This window comes from Marmota flaviventris, chromosome 10, assembly GCF_047511675.1.
Source record: "Marmota flaviventris isolate mMarFla1 chromosome 10, mMarFla1.hap1, whole genome shotgun sequence".
Lineage (NCBI taxonomy): Eukaryota > Metazoa > Chordata > Mammalia > Rodentia > Sciuridae > Marmota > Marmota flaviventris.
Genome location: NC_092507.1, coordinates 123,777,690 through 123,799,230, shown reverse-complemented (window position 1 = coordinate 123,799,230; position 21,541 = coordinate 123,777,690). Strand labels below are relative to the sequence as shown.

General features: G+C 40.2%; 1 protein-coding gene across 2 annotated transcripts in view; it reads left to right on the top strand.

The window, feature by feature from the left end:
• Positions 1–6,410: 6,410 nt before the first annotated feature.
• Fcgr1a (Fc gamma receptor Ia) overlaps positions 6,411–21,541 on the top strand; it is a 28,222-nt gene continuing 13,091 nt past the window's right edge. For both annotated transcript variants that reach the window (XM_027953775.2, XM_027953774.2), the window contains exon 1: positions 6,411–6,488. The gene's annotated coding sequence lies outside the window, so the exon portion shown is untranslated. The remainder of the gene's footprint in view (positions 6,489–21,541) is intronic.

Genomic DNA, 21,541 nt, shown 5'->3' with positions numbered 1-21,541 from the left:
GGTACCAGGGATTGAACTCAGGGGCACTCGATCACTGAGCCACATCCCCAGCCCTTTTTTGTATTTTATTTAGAGACAGGGTCTCACTGAGTTTGCTTAGCAAGCCTTGCTGTTGCTGAGGCTGGTTTTGAACTCACAATCCTCCTGCCTCAGCCTCCCAAGCTGCTGGGATTACAGGTGTACGTCTCCGCACCTGGCAGTCAGTGTTCTTAAGGGAAGAGTTATTGTGGAGATCATCCATGTTATAGATATTCCACTTTTGCAAATACTGGCACTCAAATACCAGGAAATATCAAAAACTTCAGGACATATAAATAGCAATTAAAATGACTCATAGACTAGATTAGCTAACATGTACCACCTAACAGAGAATGGATCCCTGCTAACCAAACAAAATTTCATCCCCAAAGCCAGGCTCAGATTACACCAGGTCTTTCACCATTCCTGTTCCAAGGAATTTCTAAGCCTCCCATCTATATATTTCTCAACAAATTTTATGGGTGGGATGAAAAACCATTAGAATCACAGGATTCCGTAAAGGAAGTGTTTGCTTTTTAAGAGAGTAAAACAACCTTGGATGTTATAAAATGCTCCTAGCGACCCTGGGTGGGCTTGCACCAGCAACCCTTCAGTTGGCAGTAGGACACACTAACCAATTGTACCACAAAGACTCAGTGGACCTGGATCTCTCGTTCTTATGGAGAATGAGCTGTCACTAAGTATTAGCCAGTGTCATCTGCCTTTTGTAATTTGTGTAAGCTCCAAAGCCTGGAAAAAAACTGGAGTAATTAGAGCGACAAATAGAGCTGGTAGTTGTGTTGGATGATGCCAGAAACCAGAGGGCAGCCTAGTGGCCTTCCAGCCTTGGCCCTTGCCTACCACAGAAGCCAGCGCCCCTGGAGACACCTGGACCTGAGTCTGAGCAAGTTTGGAAGTTGACCTGCCAAGGCCCTCAGGATTTGCATTAATATATTTGGATGACTAAAAGTGGAAATGGACTACAGCCAGGCCCTATATAAAAATAGACCTCTAATCCACAACCTGCAGCCACCTATTCTGGAAACCAGTCCCTTATCTACAATAAACAACCCAGGAGGATGGCCTGCTGTCAATCAGACTCTGTAGGAAATCAATCCATTATCTCTAGTAATCAGAAAGCTAAACACTTCAGTAACAAGTGGCTCAAAATGCCCAGAACTTATGGATGGGGACATAGCTCAGTTGGTAGAGTGCTTGCTTTGCATGCATAAGGGTTCAATCCCCAGCAAAGCGCGCGCGCGCACACACACACACACACACACACACACACACAAAACAAAAAGCCCAGAATTTGATCAGTACCTGACTGCTTCCCTAATTTTTGTTAACATTGCTTAGGACCAATCAGAGAAAGCCAAACATACACCTCTGACCAGTCACACAGGATGACCTGTGTCCAATTAGCTCACCTTCCTCATGCCAGCAGCCCTAACCAGGGCGCACCTAAATCCTACCTTTTTTCTTTGATAAATCTTCCCCACTCCTCTGCCTTAGAATCTGTCAAAATGGAAGTGACGATGGCTGACTCCCTTGCTGTGGCTAGCCCTGAATAAATAGCTCTGCCTTTCTCATTTGGTCTTATTTCCTTATTTCCACACTTCGTCATCTTTTTTTTTTTTTTTTTAATATTTATTTTTTAGTTCTCGGCGGACACAACATCTTTGTTTGTATGTGGTGCTGAGGATCGAACCCGCGCCGCAAGCACGCCAGGCGAGCACGCTACCGCTTGAGCCACATCCCCAGCCCCCACACTTCGTCATCTTGAAGCTATTAATTAGTACTCTGAAAAATTCTGAGAGTGGAAAATGCTGCAGCTGAAAGGGTTTTCAAAGGAGGAAGTTATTATTTTTTTAAACAGACTTTACTGTGGCCGCTGTTTGTTTCCAGACATGCAATCTCCATGAAGTGGGCAGTGCACCAGCTGCGCTGCTGGACAGAGATCTGAGGGTCCTTGGGGCCAGTGGGCGGGACCTGGGCCAAAAGGGAACTGTGTGGAGGAGGGAAAGAGCAAGGAAGCGTGGAAAAGGACAACTAAGACCTCCCAGGTAACACGGAGGCACAGGGTGGATGGATCCTGAGAAGGGAAATGGAATTTTATTTATTTATTTATGTAACAGAATGAGAAGAAATGGAAAGAGGACATTTTTTAAAAGCTGCAAGAAACTGTAGTCATCCAAAAATAAAGCAGGAAAATATTGTGAATGTTTTTTGTTTTTTTTTTTTGCCATTTGAAAATATTACAGGCAACATGATTGCTGTCAGTAGCTTATGACGTGTTTTCACTGTGTTAGTGGGGTTAGTACTCTGCTGGTTTCTTGCTTGACAAAATTTGGTATGTTTGGTGTCACTTTTTAAATCTCTGAGCCTGCTGTGTGACCAGAGAAGGGTTTACCAAGGTTCTCCACGACTGAATCCGAAAGGAGGAAAACTCCCAAGCACTAACCTAACAGCAGAGTTTCAAGAAGCATTGGACTGGCCCTATGTCTGAACCTGGTGCAGGAACCATCCCTAAAGGTTAAGCCCCAACTGGGGAGGATCCTTTATCTGCCACTTCGGCCATTGTAAAGGTGTGGTCATCATAGTCTTCTAATTGAGATGTTTCAAATCACAGTGAGGCCTTTTGAGATGCAATGACAATGAGCTTTTTATGAATTCAATGGGGTATTTTACAATAGCATCTAATACTATAAGACCTAATAAATGCAGTAAAACCTAAACTTAATTCCATGCTCCCACCTCTTCCTACCCCAATTTTAGGCAACCAGTTCATTGTTGAAGTATAATTCACACTAAGTGCACAAATCTCAAGTGCATAGCCTGATGAATTTTCACCTACACTAACTGATAGAAAAATTTTCAAGAGCTCTGAAAAGTCCATAGAACTCCTTTCAGGCAATCTCCACCTACCTTCGGTTCATTTAAACAAATCATTTTGTTCTCTGACTCTCGATTACTGTTGACTGTATTTGGAATTCAAATAAATGAATATAATTTTTGTCTTTGACGTTTATTTCATGCAACATGTTTTTGAGACGCATCCATGATGTTGAGTGTATTATTTTGGTGTAATTGGTATCATTCCTGTGTGTGAACATACCACTGTTGATGGACAATTGGTTATTTTCAATTTTGTCAGTTGTGAACAAAGCTGTATGTTCTTTTACAGTTATTTTTGTAGATAGGTACATTCATTTCTCTTGAGTATATGCTTTGTAATAGAATTATTAGCTCATAGGGTAGTTGTTATTATTATGTGTGTGGTGCTGGGGATTGAACCCAGGGCCTTGTGCATACAGAGTGAACACTCTACCAACTGAGCTGTATCCACAGTCCCTAGGTTATAGGTTAGTTATAAATGTAACATTATTAGAAATTTGCCAAATAATTTTCCAGATTAGTTGTGCTATTTTTTTTTTTTTTTTTTACTTCTCATCAGCGTCTCTCTTCTACTTAACCTGGGTCCCTTCATGATCTTGTCAGGAATTGAGTGTTCTCTGTCTTTACAATTTTATCCATTCTGGTGGGTTCATAACTTAGTATGCTGAGGTTGTTATTAAAAAAAAGTAACAAACTGGGTGAGTAATTTATAAACAACAGAAATTTATTTCTCATAGGTCTAGAGGTTGGGAAATCCAAGTTCAAGTTGCCAGCAGATTTATTATCTGTTGAAAGCTCCCTCTCTGGTGTACAGATGGACTTCTAGTTGTGAACATGGTGGAAGGAGAAGCAAACCTGCTCCAGCCTATTTTATAAGGATACTATTTTTCAGTGGCTTGCCTTTTCACTCATATTGGTGTCTTTTATTAGAAGACATTTTAATATTGATCATGTTTAATTTATAATATTTCCTTTTTACTTCTTTCTGAATGATGCTTAGGAACTATTTCTTAGGTCATGAAGGACATTATCATCTAAAACTTTGTAGTTTATATGGTTTGGTCTGTAACCTGACTCAAATTAGCCTGTGTGTGTGTGTGTGTGTATTGTGAGGTAGATTGTGGATATGATGGTTAGCTTTCCATTAATATAACAAATACCTGAGATACTTAACTTAAAAAGAGAAAAGGTTCATTCTGGCTCACAGTTTTGGAGGTTTTACTTCATGGTTGATTGGCCCTTTTGCTTTTGAGCCTGTGGCAAGACAGCACATGACGGCTGGGAGCACCAATAGAGCAAAGCAGTTCACCTTATGGCTATTATTAAAAATCCTTTTAGAGTAAAAATATATAGAGGGAAAGAGGAAGAGTTTGGTGACCTTATAATCCCTTTCCAGGGCACACCACCAATGACCTAAAATCTCCCACTAGGGTCTCACCACTTAATGTTTCCACCACTTCCCAATAGCACCAAGCTGAGGACCAAGCCTATAACACAAGAGCCTTGAGGGTACATTATAGATCCAAATATAGCAGTTGGATTTTCACTATTAGATATTAAGTTAGTCCAGCAGTATTTGTTAAAAAGACACTCTTTTCATCATGAAATTGCTTTGGTGCTGTTTATGAAAATGGGTCTCTTATAGGCATCTCAACTCATCTCCGTTTATCTATACATGTATCCTTTGGTCATTCTCATAGTGTTTTGTTTATAATAAACAGTTTGTAATAGTAAGGCTTAAAGCCCTTCAGGCTTGACATTTTGTACAGCTCAATAAATCAGAAATGGGAACAGACCAAAGTATCCACCATACAAATCAAGTTATGCTGACACTTAATCCTTCTCCCATTGTAGGACACATGACTTCACATACTATCCCTGACTCCTTAGCTAAAGATCCCCTAATAAATCTTCTGGAGAAAATAAGTCTGTTATCTTCAGAGCCGAACTAGATATAAATTGTCTGCAGCATTTGACAACGAATTTAGAATTTTCTTGAAATTTTTCCGTTTCTTTGGCCACAGGAAATTTTCTATTATTTATGAGTATGAAATAAAATGTTTGATTTGCAATTTTCTGTTCTTTGTAGGAAGAAAAGCTTTAGTAGATACAACTGATATTCAGAGGTGATTTTATAAGGTTTTGTCATTTATCATTTTTCTCATTTTTGGAAAAATGGCATAAAGTGGGCTTTAAATGCTGATTCTATAATTTTTGGAATCTGCATTTAAATTTAAAATGAAGACAATTAAATTATTCATTGTGAACATCCTAGATGCATCTTAAGTTCCATCACAGTGCGCTTACAGGGGGCCCAACCCCAGGGTAAAAGTCTGCAGGAATAGAGTAGTTCCGGGTTGGGACCTTCTCAGCAGGACCTGCCTTCTCTGGGGTGGGTCCTGGGCTTGATTTTCCCTCACACCTGAAAGTCCTCGGCACGAAACTCGTCAGAAACCATTTCCTCTCTTGGAGGATTTCACAGTATTATTTTTTCAGATAAGGGCAATTAAAAAGAAGTCATCAGTTGGACCCTTGGAATTTATAGAAAACCTGGGGGGAGAGGAGGCAGCTGGAGAGATGGAGACGCGGCCTGCTCACCGGTAACGGCCGGCCGAGGCCGTGCGCGGGCTCCGAGGGAGAGCGCCGTCGGTCCACCGCGACGGGAGGGGCTGAGCTGGTGGGAGGCCAACTTCACCCCGTGGGTGCCTGGAGGTCAGAGAATCTCGTAGGACCTCTGCCCTGTTCGTTGTCGTCTATTTCGACGTATCTGTTGCTTCAGGACCGTTTTCGAACCCTAGAGGACAGAGCCCAAGAGGGCAGCAGCCAGGCCCCGCAGGCGTTCCCACGCGAGGAGCGAGGAGGTTACTACCGCCCTCGACGGCCCCGCAGCCGGAAGCGCGCCACGTGCCACCCACCCTGCTCCCGGGCTCCGGGCGGGGGAACGGACACCGTCCGGAACGTCTCTGCAGGCGGCCGCGGGGGCAGTTGTGCCTGACCCCCGAGGGACCTGTGCTGGGAGGCCCGCGGGCTGCCCCTGGCCCTGGAGACAGCCCCGGAGAGGGCGCCCTGACCGGCGAGGCCAGAGAAACCCCAACACAGGCCCACACTCCGACCCCGGTTGAGGTCTCAGACCCTCAGGTCTGAGCAGGCCATGGGGGGCGAGCTGAATCGGCCTCCGCGCCGGGTCGTGCGCCGAAATTCAGAGCCAGAGGGAAATCGCGTGGCTCTAAGTCCGCGGTTGGTTAAAGGGGAAGCACGATTCCTAGGTAACTGGGGGGACCGTGAGAGAGGGAGCCGCGCGAGTTTGGGGCCCGAGTGCAGGGAGGATGGAGTTGCCCTCCACGACAGGTGGGCAGCAAGTGCGGCAGGTTGCCGCGCGAACTCCGCCCAGGCCCCGAGGTCTTCCTGGGCCCTCCACTGGGCCATCCGGGCCGGACCGCTCCTGCTCGGGGCGCCCCGCCCCTTCGCCTGGCGCACCTGCCCCGCCCTGCGTCCTCCCGGAGCGCTAGCCCGCGGCCCAGTCGGGTGACAGTCTGGGCCCACGCTGCCACTCCGCGCGGGCTCGGCTCTGGGTGAGTGTCGGGTGCGGCCGGGGCGAGGTAGCGTGGTGCGCGACTTGTGGACCTGGGGCCTCGCGGGAGCACCACTGGGAGGGAGGAGGTTGGGTTCGCTGGGTGCGTGGTGTGTGGGTTTGGAATTTGGAAAAAGCTGGGATCCGACCACAATTTCCTGGGAACAATTCCCTGGGGGGAACGGCGGCCCCAGGAGGCTAGATGGCGTTTTCCCCAGGTCAGTGCAAGAGGTCCCTACTGGAAGGATTTTAAAGAAGCTGCGCAGCCCCAGGTTTTCAGGTGGTCTAGGGATCTGAATTCTGAGCCCCCTGCCGCAGCGGGTGCTGGATTTCGCTTAGGGCGCGGGATCTCTGCTCCTTGTTCTTTAGTGTGTCTTCGTACTGCTGAGTCTCAGCTTCTTTGGGCAGTGGTGGAGAAATAGAGATAATATAAATTCTACAATTGAAACTACTGCGCAATATATTTTTTAACTTAGATACTTCCAGATAATGGAAATATAAAATGAAATATAAAGCGAACGTAAAATTCCGGTGCATATTGCTCCAAAGTACAAGTACCAAATACATGCCCAGGATTTTATGCGATTGTATTTTTTTTAACCCACATTTAAAGCAACACTGGAAATGATCAGACTTTTAGATAGAATTTTAAACTGCCTAGTATCCCAGCAAACTCGAATTCAAGACTTTGATCTTCTGTGTTTTAGTGTTTACCCTTTCTTCCAAATAAGATCGGTCAGAATTTTTAAAAAATTATAAATTAATAAAAAAATGTAAGCCTGGCTTTTTTCACTGTTTCTAAATTTTGTGGATGTGGTGCTGTTCCTTGTCTAGTTTGGGGGGTATTCTTGACACTTTAGGAATTTCTGAAATGTGGTGCACAAAAGAGTCCCACCCCAAATCCATCTTCCACTTTGGAGGTGTTCCTGGAAGTAAATCTGCCTAGTGATAAAGGCATCTGAAAAACTAAGACTGATTGGAACCGCAGCAGATTTTTAAAAAACAAATCACCTCCCCACCTCCACCCCAAGGCCTCAGCATGTGAAGCAAGTGTTCTACCACTGATCTACTTACTCTCCTGAAGGGAGATGTTTTCTTATTTTAACTTTTATGGGCAATTTATTTTGAAAATGACATTAGTGAAGGGAAACTTCTTTTTAACATCATTAACTTTTCTATAACTTTTGAGAAATTTCATAATAATGAATCTCATAATATAATAAATTGCAATAAAAATAATATGTCACATCATTCACATTGACTCTCTGCAAAAATAAATGGGCCAAACTTTAGTAGGAATCACAGTCTGGCATGCATGGGGCTTCTTATCAGAATAATAGAGACCTTTAGTTTGTGAGAGACAGTACTTTTTGTTTTCGTTTTGCTTTCTTTTTGGCTGCCAGAGGGATTTAGCATTGAGAATTCATTGGCACAGTTCCAAGAAACCACCTGACAAGCAAGCTACTGATTTTTTTTTTTTTAATGGGGCTATAGGGGCCTTTTATTTAATTGGAATCTGTGAGAGAGCTGTGGAAGATGGGGAGAGTGTGCTGTAAACAAATTGAAAAACAAAAAGTAGAAATTATTCTAATTCAAAGGTTGCAGGGCTGGGGTGTGTGTGTGTGTGTGTGTGTGTGTGTGTGTGTGTATTGTAGTTCTGTGGTGGAGTGCACACTTGACCTGGGCATCGCATATTAGGCTAGAAACAGGTGTGTTCACTGCTATCATGACTCAATTCCAGAGTCTTATCAGATGAAGTCCATAGGGTAAGAGGCAGCCCATATGATCTAAAATCTCTACAGCGAAATGCAAAGCAAGGATGGTTGAAAACAGCAAAGAAGCAAAGACAAACAATGAAGAGAGGGTTGGAGAGATCCAGTGAGAACCAGTGCAGGAGGAGAGCTCAGCAGAATTTGGAGCTATTTGATTCTTTTCATTCTCATACTCGCTCTTTCTCTCCCTCTCTTATTTATTTTTAGTTTTTTTTTTCATTAGTTTAAATCATTGTATGGTACAGCATCGCACAGGTCGATTCTGCATCCAGTGACCTTTAGCAGTAAAATTGCTTTGGAATTTGACCCAAACCATGCCACCTTTTCCACGGACATGAGATCCCTTTCACCAGATTATTGTGGTTTTGTTTTCCTGATTTTCACCCTGACCACCACCTAAGGCACCTAAGGAGATGTGTGTGTGTGTGTGTGTGTGTGTGTATAAAATATATGATATATATGCTTGGAGGCTGAACATCAACAAGGGAGGATTGAAACTCCTTCTTTTTTTAGGGGGAGAGGTTGTTTTGTGTAAGAAGAACTGTGCTCCCTTTGGTTCCAGAGACCCTTCTCATTGCCAGAAAAAATGTCCTTGCACCACAGTCTTCCACATGTCTGCCTCCATAGGCTCTCAGAAGGCAGAAGAAGAAATGCAAGACATTGGTACATTCAACATGTCTCATTTTCTCAGTCTGAAAAGACTGGCCACCAGGCACAGGCTGACACAGTGTGCCTCCCAGCTAGCAGAGAGAAGCCTAGGAGAAAATTCCAAGCTACTGAATTTTGTTGAACCTTCTGCTAGCCTAGCAGAGATCTGATAAAACTGCAGGTAGAGCTTTTGGGATTGAAAATTTTGTCTTGCCAACCAACACGACATCATTTATATAGTGAAACTTCAGACATCAGAGGCTATAAGCATTCCTGCTAAATTATGATCCATCCATTGGTAGCAAATGTTAAAAATTTGCCCCTTTACCATTTATTTACTTGCAACAGTACTCTGAAGAATCTCCTCTGACAATTTAAACGCATTCATAGTATAGCAGTGGAATTCATCTATTTCAAGTGTACATTTCTCTGTACATTGAATTGGCTCAGAATCCTCAAGACTTTTTTTCTTTACTGAAGATTTTACCCAAACTTTCTTAGTTGGATTCATACTGTCTCGTAGAGAAACACAGACCAAGGAGTATAATGTATGAACTTGACAAGTTATAACAGTAGCTGTCAGGTGACCATGTTATCTCCTTGACTGAAAGTGCTGGGAGAACAGAGAGGTGTGACCAGCTTTGGAGATCAGTTGGAACAGTGGGGAGGTTTTTTGTTTTTGTTTTTTTCCCCTAAAGTACTTGGTGAGAAAAGTTCAGGGTGGGAAAAGAAGGTTTGGATACACAAAAGAGCAGACCCACCACAGCATGGCTCTGCATCAACTTTTAGTTTGAGACCATTCACTCAGTTTTAACAACTTTTAGCAACAGCTTAAGTACCATTTGAATGCCTGGTTTCAATCCTCCCTTGTTGATGCTCAGCCTCCAAATATATAAATATATAAAATTAAATATGTGTGTGTATATGTATATGTATATTATATATATATATATATATATATATATATATATATATATATATCCTTAATATATAGGCTAACTGGAGGACACCCAGCAATTCAGGGAGATCATGTGATACTGTTAGGGTAGCTGGTACAAATATCCAGGAGAGACACATCTCTGAGTCAAGCAAAGGTTTATTGACAGAGAATATCTGCAGGGCTGCGCTTCTGCAAGGTGCAACAGCCTGCTGGAAAAAACTTCTTAACTCTATAGTCATATACAACAAAGTAGTTAAAAAACAGCTCATCTGGGCCTGTGATTGTTACTTGGTGTCTTTGTTGTGGTTTTGGTAGTTAGGGGTAGTTAGGATAGTGGGTGGACCTAATGGGAAGGTCATGCCTGGGTGGGCAGGTGCTGATTTTCAAAATGGAGTTACTTTGGCCTAAGGACCTAACATGTACCACTCTGGGGAACCTTTTATCTTGCATTATGACCCTTTGGGGCAGGAACTTGTCAAGTGGTCAAGTAATCCCTAAGCAGCAGGAGGTCTTCTCATGCTTCCATAGAATCCACTTATAAGGAGACAATGAGCTCAAATGAATCAAAGTTGTTTATAATCATACACACACGGCATAAGCAAAATTAGTGCTGTTGTCAGATTCCACACCCATAATCCTATAGCATGACACCCAAGTGGACAAGACAAAACAAGTAGTGGGTTGTCCTGTCATGAAGGAGCCGATTTTATACTGTAGCTAAGTAGTTACAGTCTGCAGTTGTACCCTATGGGGATGAGGGCAAAATGGAAATTTCCATGGCTCTTCAGAAACAGGGAGGTTCCCACAAAAGATCAGTAAGAAACAGCCTTATGGTAACTGCGCACAAAACTGCCCTACCTTTCCATGGTGCAGGAGGGCATTTGGCTAATGTTTGGGTCAGACTCTGGTTGAGCCTTAAAAATGTAGTTTATATGAAAAAATATAAGGTAACTAGTACAATGACCTTAAATGGTGGACTTTGAAAGAGATTGATTGGATATCGTATCCTTGGTTAGCACTTTCTTTACTCGGTTTCTTGAAAATGCTGCTCCACTGTTGCTTTGCTTTATATATCAGTGTGCATCTAATTGTTGCTTTTGTGACATTTCAGTTGCCTAGAAAACCTGAGGATGTTTTCTATAATTTTTAATAATTTTCCTATGATATCATCTTGAGATTGATCTTCTTGGGTTAATTCTTTTTGTAGGGGGCAGGCATGTATACCAGGACTTAACCCAGGGGTGCTTAACCATTGAGCCACATCCACAGCTCATTTTTCTGTTTTGTTTTGTTTTGTGTTTTGAGACAAGGTCTTGTTAAATTACTCAAGGCTTCACTAAATTGCTGAGGCTGGCCTGGAACTTGGGATCCTCCTGCCTCAGCCTCCACTTGCTGGGATTACCAGTATGCACTACCAGGTCCAGCTTTTGGCTTAATCTTTCCTGATACCTGATGGACTCTTTCAATATGCCTCATCACATAAGTAAAATCTATCATTTTTTCTTTTTTATAACTTGTCTCACAGATTGTTCTCCCTAAAATCTAATTACTATTCAGAGAAAAGTTGAAAAACTAAAAATTATGTAACACATGATAATTTTTATTCAACAGAGATTTCCAAACAAGTTAAAACAGAAAACAGCTCTGATGCCAGGCGAGGTGGTGCACAGCACACCTATGATCCTGACAATTCTGAGCAGGAGGATCACAAACTTGAGGCCAGCCTTGGTGAATTGGTGAGATTCTGTCTCAAAATAAAAAGAACTGAGGATGTAGCTCAATGGTAGAACACCCCCCCGGACTCAATCCCCTGTTGGGGTGTGGGAGAGGAGAAAAGAAAACAAACAAAACTGATGGTTTCAACACATTATTTCCAGTTAAGAACTATTAAAAACAAGTTGTAAACAAAATGTAGAAAGCCACAATGTCAGAAGAAGGAAAACTTTAAATGCATTTGTGAATATATTTATCTCCAAAAAGAGAAATAAATAATTATTGTTGGTTTGAAAATCTGTTTCAAAAAATATTTGTTTAATATATTCTTGGACAAAAAAAAATTTTGGAAGATTTATTACCCCTCAAGCAGGAACCCATATCTTACTTCCAAATAATAATCTTTCCCAGGAACATCCTAATTGCGAAGAGACAGAAAACAAAAAAACAGGTGAACACTTACTGACGTCTCGAGTGGTTTTTGTTTGTTTGTTTGTTTTTAATTAAAAATATAATTTTTCAGCCCACACCTGTAGACACACATTGTCAGGGACACAGAGTCCTTCCATGGACACTGAGACAGGGTAGAGATGGAAAAGGTAGTGCCTTGGCTGGGAATGGAACCCGGGTCTCCGGGTTAGGAGACGGGAAGTCTACCACTGAATCAACAATGCCCTCTTCTGGTCCTTTGTAGGTAGAACAATTGAAAGAGTATCCAGAAAGAGTTAAGTTCCCAAAAAGATGGTTTGTTTTTGTTTGGTAGTGTTGGCTATACTAGACAAAACTATAAATATCAAAATATTTAATACATTTCACCAAATGCTTAACTCAGAAAAAGGCTTGTTCCAACTGCATAACAGATCCCTATAAAGAAACCAAAAAAAAAAAAAAATCATCTATGTCCGTTGTTTCTGATTCCAAATTTTCAATTTTCATCCTTAAACTATTGCCTTACTGGTCTGAGAAGGTCACCAAACTTGTAGGCTAGGTAAAATTCTAATTCAGGAAAGAAAGAAGAAGGAGAAGCAGAATTAAAACTAGAAGAAAGGAAATAAAAGTACAGAATCAATATAATGAAGAAACAAAGTTTGGTACAATTAGTTAGTCCTTTGTAGCTGTTATAGTATGTTTGTTGAGTTAATGACCAGTCTTATGATCATTGTAATACTATTATGTGTTTTTAATACATATAAAGCGTTTGAAGAGATATGAGATATAAAAAGATTAACAGTGCTTGCAATCAATGTCTGCTTGGGAGAATTCAATTTCCCAAGTTTATATGTTTTGGATTTATTATATATATAAGGAATAGAATATTTCAAGAAATATTGATGGTTAAAATATAAATATATTGATATTATTATTATTTATGCCCAGGACTTTGTGCATGCTAGGCAAGCACTCTACCAACTGAGTCATCTCCCCAGCCCTGTACTGATCTTTTAATTAAGTTCAAACGGCAGAGACATTTCTTTCCCCAGTTTTCCCTGAGAGAAATTAAACTGAAGAGAAGAACCTGGAGAACAGCCCCATAAGTTGGGCTTAGAAGTCATTATGAAATGTTGCCTTTTTGAAAGCCAGGAGCTATAAGATGAAACCATGCTTCTCTTGTTGAGAAGCCAAGGTAGGTCCAGCTGAGTAACCCACTTGAATTCAACAAGAAAATCACCCTTCACACTGACTTTGCATATAGATAAGACACACACCTAACATGCACACCAACTCTGGTCAGCACAACTTTAAATGCCATATCCATCAACCAGACCTACTCTTATTCCCTAAACTACAAACCTGCACTTCCTACTTTTAACTCCTAAATTTATAAGATGCCTCGGATGCATCTCAGAGTCACCAATGCTAAAACTCAACACACCAATGAGTTCCCTGTTGGTATATCACACCCCCCTCTACCTCAACACTCTGCAATCAGATCCAAGCACAGCATCTCCCAAAGATTAGTACATTGTCTTCAATGTTTCACTAAAATCTGTTCCTACTCCAGCTTGGTACATTTACCCTCCACTATTCATCCTGTTGTCCAAATCAGATCTTGCTATATTCTTTAGATGAATGCTTTCAACTTTTCAATAAAGGTTTATAATAGTGTTTAAATAAATAGTGTTTAAATTTATTGTGCTTTCTACAGACTCATTGCCTCTTCATTATTGCATCCTTCCATACATCACTTTTTATATCAATTAATATAGATTTAACAAACCACTGTCTTCCCTACGGCCAGTCTTGTCTACTCTAACTCCTTTGCCACATTATATCCTGAGTGACCCTTCCACAGTGTAAGTCTGAATATACTTTTAGACAAAAATCACATCTACCAATATGATAGTCAAGTGTGTTAGTTAGCTTTCCACTACTGTAACAAAAACCTAAGGTAAATAAACTTTTAAAAAGAAATTGTTTATTTTGGCTCACAGTTGGGAAGTTTGAGTCCATGGTTAATAGCCCTGTTGCTTTGGGGCCTATGGTCAGGCCACACCTCATGGCCTGGATGCATAGGGAGCAAAACCTCTCACATAATGACTGGGAAGCAAAAGAAAGGGAAACTTGCTGAGGTCCCCCGTCCCCTTCAGGGATGTACCCCAAAGGACCTGAAGATTCCCCCAGTAGGCCCTACCTCTTAAAGGTCCCACCATTCCCAATAGTGCTACAAGCTGGGGAACAAGACCCAGACATATGGGCCTTGGGGACACTTAAGATCCAAATATAGCAGTAAGCAATAGCAATTCTCTCTCCCTTGATCTTTGGCATCCTAGAGATCATGAGGAATGTTAAGAAAAGAATAGCAATGGATCAATTCCCAGAGCCAGGGGGTTCTGGACTTGTATTGGCTTTGAAACACAGCACGCACTGGAGAATCTCAAGTATCTGGCAATGCTAGGAAATTAGGAAGTAAGGCTGAAAACAAATTACTGCACTGGCATGTCAGGCCATCTGACTTTTCAATCTTCCCCTCCCAGCCAGTTTCCTAGAAACTGGGATGAGGCCACAGAAAGGCCCCTCTTGGAAGTTTCCTAAGAATTCTGAGACTTAGTTTTATGATTGTGTGTGTGTGCGCGCGCGCATGCTTGTAATTGAACCCAGGGATGCTCCAGCACTGAGCTATATCCCCAGACCCTGAGCAAGGGTCTTGCTCAGTTGCATAGGCTGGACTGAAATTTTGATCCTTAGTAGTCAATTTTCACATGTGTTCTAGGAGTACAGATGATTCCACACAGGGACATTTTGGATCCTTTAGCTGAAAATCAGCCTTTAGTAAAAGTTGATTTCCATCTGCTCCGAGACTAGTTTCCAGAAACAGTAGGCTGCTTAGTGTGACCAGGGTATATGCAGTCATTGAATCAAAGTATGAACAGGTGATTTTATTTCTGTGAAGAAGCCTGGTAGATAAAATCTACAAGTGGTGGTAGGAGAAATAACACCCTGAGAATTGGATGTGTTAGGAACTATGCAGGTCACCGAACTTAAGAATACTGGTGCTTCAATATTCAACATCTTATCTCTTACTGGAGTGACCCAGGTTTGACTGTAAACTAATACATGTGGCTGTTTTTTTTTTTTTTTCTTTTTTACCCACCACTTAACTTCATTTATAACCTCTACTCAAGTTTTCATGGCAAAGGCCAGACTGGTCTATGCAAAGATTAAACAGGCAAGGTAATGTTGCAGTCACCTGAAGAAAGGGGAAAGTCATAAAATAGGCAATGTTTTGGGAACACATATTATTATTATTATTATTAAAGAGTGTGTCTACATATTGGTTTGGCAGTCTTGGGACTGGGATGGGGCTATGATAAGAAAAGGATTAATGCTTGGTTTGAGGTGTAACAAACATGCCTCTTTTGGGGCAGAAAGCAAATTTTGCATGCGTTTTTATGGTATTAAGTATTTGCAGCTAACACCTTTCATTCTCATGTCCATGAACTCTTGACATGACGCCACCCACTAGTAAATGCAGTGTCTTAGGATGAAGAATAATTTTAATGTGTTTCTATCTTTAGAAATTAGTTGGAGAGGGCTGGAGCTGTGGATCAGTGGTGGAACACTTGCCTCTCACATGTGAGGCACTGGGTTTGATCCTCAGCACCACATAAAAATAAATAAAGGTATTTGTCCATCTACAACTAAAAATTAAACATTAAAAAAACAAATGAAATAATCAAAATTAAGAATTCTGTTAGAGTTTAACAGATATATGAGCAGTGAGAGCTGAAGAATTAGTAAAATGGGAACTGAAGAGAAAGAAAAGTAATTCAGAATATAAAACAAGGAGGAAAATATTACTAAACACACAAATGATTAAAATATATTAGAGTGAGATGGTCCATCTTATTTTCAGTTATGGGCTCAAAAGTGGGAGAGAGAGAGAAAACAGAGTGAAGGCAATATTTGAAGAGATAATGTTTGAGTTTTCCAGACAACATGAAGACACAAGTCAACAAATTTTCAATCCTCCCTGGGCTAGCATTTGTCATCCCCTCACTTAGGCTGCTGCTGAGGGATTCTAGTCAGGTCTTTGTGATTCAGCAGTGGGCACAAACATCCCCCTTCTCTCCAGGACAGTGTTCAGCATGAAATCTTGACATAAATCATCATGCATTACACCAATGTTGTAGCATATTCATGGAGGCAGGTAAGAAGAAAGGCCAGAGAATCCAGTCTGAAATGTTAATTGTGTCTTAAACAGGGTCTTTACTGAGTTCTACCCTATAATTGTAAATTGCCCTATAAAGAAAAATGTCTCTCCCCTTTATCCTTTTTGATTTCAAGAAGCCTGCACTCATGTTCTGAAAAGTCAGAAGACAACATCCACTGCTCAATCAAGTGCTAAGTCACTATGAAGATATAAAAGTTTTATTTCTTAACTCCATGCCCCTACTCCAAAGGACTCATTTTCCCTAAAGAGTACCTAGCTTTGACTGAGTTTTAATTCCTATCCCTTCCACAAATGATAAAAGCTACTAATTATCTGGGAAAAGATTGCTGAGTTACAGAATAGAAACAAGCATACTCATGATTAATTAGCAATAATTATTCTTCTATTAAACATTATAATTATTATACCATTGCTACACAACACTAGACTTGGAACTAGTTTGTGTCTCCTCGTACTTTTTACTTTTTGATCATGAGGAAGTTACTTGACTTCTTTTAGCTTTATCTATCCCATGTACAAAATTGAGACAATAGTAATATTTTCTTCATTAAGTAAAATGTTTAATTTTCCAGCTTTGTTTAGATTCATGGATTTATTTTCACTTTTGTTGTTTGGTCTTTACAGTGAGTTTTATTTTCATTTCTTGTTTAAGAATCATCTTAGAGGGTATTGGAGGAAGAGAAACTAAGCTATCATAAGAAAGGAACAAGTTAGACCGTGAATAGGGCAACCTTACCCATAGTCTGGATGAAACCCAAAAGACAAAGTCATTGCACAGAAATTTTCAAGGATTAGGAGAACCATATGTGTTCCTTCTGATCCTCCAAAGTACAAGATGTTCATGCAAAAAACTGTTTCCCTGGCAGTCTTGCTGAGTGCATCAGTCCACACTTACTCACCCTCAGTAGTACTGTAGCTGAGAGCTTTTCAAAGTTGAGAAACACTGACCTGACTTCCACAAACCTTGACCTGTTGCCTGAATTATGTGTTGGAGGAGTGGGGAACATCTGTTGAACTGCTAACAAGGGAAGCTTTTGAATTAGCATTGACTTGTAAGATGCTTTTCAAACAATTTCATTTACAGTAAAGTTACTTTACTACCACTCCAATTTGCCTCCACGCTTAATTCATTCACTAATCCCTAGAATATTGAATAGAACTGTGTCGCTGGACATTCAATTATTAGAAATTCTGGGTTGTCATAAAGGAGGTCATTTCTCCTATATATACATCCAGCACTGAGAGGGTTGATGACAAGACTGAATATATGCACATTCAGTTTTATATATATGACACTGGTAGTCAGTACCTTCATAGGTTTATTATAGTTGAAATACTTTGAAGAAAAAAGGAGATAAAATAGAACTTCTATAGAAAACATTCTATATATTAGGATTCTATGACCATGAACTTTTAGTAATGATTTTTATATCACTGCCTAGAGCATGAAAGTGCTGAGAAGAATCTAAAGACTTCATTCTGGTGAGCATGCCTGCAGTTCTAGCAACTTGAGGCCGAGGCAGGAGGATCATAAGTTTGAGGCCAACCTGGGCAATTTAGTGAGACCATGCCCCAAAATAAAGTAAAAAGGACTGGGGATGCAGCTCAGTGGTAGACACCCTGGTTTCAATCCCCAATACCAGTATTTATTATTGGGGATTATAATTTTTATTTAAAAATGCAAGGTACACCTTGGGCTCTCTCTCGTCCAGTGAGGAGGTCCACAGAACAAGGTAAAGGAGAGTGTGGCTGCAGAGTGGCTAATCAAGCCCTCCGGAGACCAAGCAGGAAGCAGGTCTGATTTTATTGTGCAGTTACCATGTATGTATACTCAGGCAGTAGCTAAGCAGGTTACAGGCGGCCACCAATGCAATGTCTGCTAACTGCCCTTGCAGCAACCAATCGAGGAGTGGGCCGTGGAGCAAGCACAGGGACTGCAACACATGGCCTCACGCCCAGGGCTGTGCCTACGGGGTAAGCGGCCTGCTGCTCACACACTAGCACGAGGGGAGTGGCAATATATGCCATGTATGCAGTACTCCATGCACTTGTCCCCACAGCACACTTTTAGGAGAATCTCTATAGTGTAAAAATTCTAAATCATGAAAAGAGGAAAATAGAAAAAGAAAAATAGCAAGAGGAAAAATTCAGTAAGAAAAATTTAAGTATTTGAAATTTTTATAAATAACAATGGAATGATTATGAATCTAAAGTTATAGAGTATGTCTAAAATAGTAATTATGATCAAAAAGAAACTCTTAAATTAGTATGTTAGAAATGAAGAAAGTTTAAAATTAGTATCTTGAGCATGGGATTAAAGAAATTTTAAAAAGAACAGGATAAATTCAAGAAAGAAATTGAAACATTATAAAAATAAAAGCAAGAATATTTAAAATAGAAAAGCCAAGATACAATAAATAGGACCTAGAAAGTCTAAAGTTGGATCTTTGAAAAGACTACTAACATTGACAAACTTCTGGTGAAATTTATGATTATTATATATGCACATATAATCATAAACTACATATGAAAGAAACTTTAAGTACAAAACAAATAAGCCAAATCCATAAATATCTAAAATATACATGATAAATCATGATGAAATTAGATTTACTTGGGAATTTAAGAATTTTTTAACAATAAAATATTATAAATGTATATTAAACTTACTGAATGTTTTTTTCTTTAAATTTAGATAATAATATGGCTTTCCTTCTTAAAATTTATTATAATTAGTCACATTAGTAAATTTATAAAATGAATTAATAAATTCAGTAAATTTAATATACACTTATAATTTAGGAAACTAAGAATAGGGCATTATTTTCCTTAAAAAACATAAGACCACCTACCTAAAAACCTATAAATAACAACCATGTAAAGATTAGAAAGGAAGAAATAAAATTCTGTAAAAAAAATCATCTGAAACAAATATTAGACTAGGAATCTGGATATAAGAATAAACGCCCCTTAAATTAAACGTATTTCCATTATATCATAGACAAACATTTAAAAATGTAAATTTTAAATGGCAATTGAATTACTGTCTATTGATACTGTATTTTATTTATTTATACTTTATTTATTTTGGTACTGGGGATTGAACCCAGAGGTGCTTTACCACTGAACTACATCCCCAAACCTTTTTGTTTGAGATAGGTAACTTCACTATAAATGAAATTGTTTGAAAAGCATTGTACAATTCAATACTAATTCAAAAGCTAAGTTGCTTAGGGCCTTGCTAAGTTGCTGAGGCTGTCTTTGAACTTTCAATCCTCCTGACTCAGCCTACTGAGTTGCTGGGATTGCAGGGGTGCACCACCACACCTGGCTTATACCTCATTTTATCATGCCTCACTTTATTGCATTTCATAGATATATTGAGATTTTTTACAAATTGAAGTTTTATGGCTACCTTGCATTGAATGAGTCTGTGGTGACATTTTTCCAACAATGTGTGCTCATTTCATGTTTCCGTCCATTTTGGTAATTCTTGCAACATCTCAGATTATTTCATTATTATATTTGCTATAGTGGTCTGTGATCAGCAACCTTGGATGTTACACCTGTAATTGTTTTGGGAGGCCACAAACTGCATTCATGTTTGATGGCAGCTTAACAAGTTGTGTGTGTGTGTGTGTGTGTGTGTGTGTGTGTGTGTGTTTTCTCAGTGTTCTGCCTCCTGGACATTTCCCCATTTCTCTCCCTCTCCTTAGGTGACCCTATTCCCTTAGGTACAACAATATTGAAATCATGCCAGTTAATAACCCTACAATGGCCTCTAAGTGTTCAAGTAAAAGAAAGACTTGCACATTTTTCACTTTAAAATCAAAAGCGTGTCTGAAATCTAGATAGGCGAAAGCTAGGTCTCTTGCATCAGTAAGTCAAGTTGACTATAAAGGAAAAGTTATTAAGGAAACATGCTATTCCAGTGAATAAATGTAAGGAAACAGACACCCTATTGCTGATACTGAGAAAGTTAGTGGTCTAGAAAGAAGATCACACATTCCCTTAAACAAAGCCTAATCTAGAGAAAGGCTGTAACTCTCTTCAGTTCTATGAAGGCTGAGGGAAGTGATGAAGCTGCAGAAGAAAAGTCTGAAGCTAGCAGAGGGTTGATTCATGAGATTTAAGGAAAGAAGCTATTTCTATATTATAAAAGTTCAAATGTAGCCAGAGCTGATGTAGAAGCTGCAGTGAGTTATCCAGAAGATCTAGCTAAGGTGACTGACTCTTCCAGAAGAGCTAACTAAGATGACACGCAACAACAGAATTTTAGCACAGATGAAAACCCCCTTATGCTTGAAGAATATGATATCTAGAACTTTCTAGCTAGAGAGAAGTCTGTCTGCCTTCAAAGCTTACAAAGGATAGGCTAACTTGTTAGGGGCTAATGCATCTGTTAATTTTAAATCAGAGCCAATGCTCATTTATCATTATAGAAATCTTGTGGCCCTTAAAAATCATACCAAATCTACTCTGCCTGTGCTCTGTAAACGGACCCACAAAGCTTGAATGAGACCTACTACTCGGAAAAAAAGATTCCTTTCAAAATATTATTACTGACAATGGACTTGGTCACTCAAGAGTTGTTGTTTTTTTTTAAAGAGAGAGAATTTAATATTTTTATTTTTTTAGTTTTTCAGCAGACACAACATCTTTTTTATTTGTATGTGGTGCTGAGGATCAGGTGAGCACGCTACCACTTGAGCCACATCCCCAGCCCTCACTCAAGAGTTTTAATGGAGATACCCAGATTTATGAGTTTAATTTTGTTTTTATGCCCGCTAACACAATATCCATTCTGTAGCCCATGAATCAAGGAGTAATATTGACTTTCAAATTTTATTATTTTAATAAATACATTCTGTAAGGCTGTGGCTGCCATAAATAGTGATTCCTTTGATGGATCTGAGCAAAGTAAATGAAAAACTCTCTGGAAAGAATTTATCATTTTAGATGCCATTAAGAGTATCTTTGAGAAGCAGACCCCGTCCCAGTACCTCGCTCAGCATGAACACCTTCTGCTCAACACCAGTCTCCTGTCTCCTGCCGACTCTTCTGAGCTGCTCACAGAAGTGCACGGAAATGGAAAAAGGCCCAGTCCAGAGAGAAGGGAAGAGAGTGATTTAGAAAGAGCCTCCTGCCAAGAGAGCGTGTGCAATCAGGCTTGTTCCTGGGCACAGTCCTGCCCTCACTGTGCCCCTCATGAATCAGGGGGCCAGTTCCATCCTCCTCCTTCACCTCCTCCGCAGTACACCTTAGAAGACATTCCAACTTCTCACCCATATCAGGAACCTAACAAGATG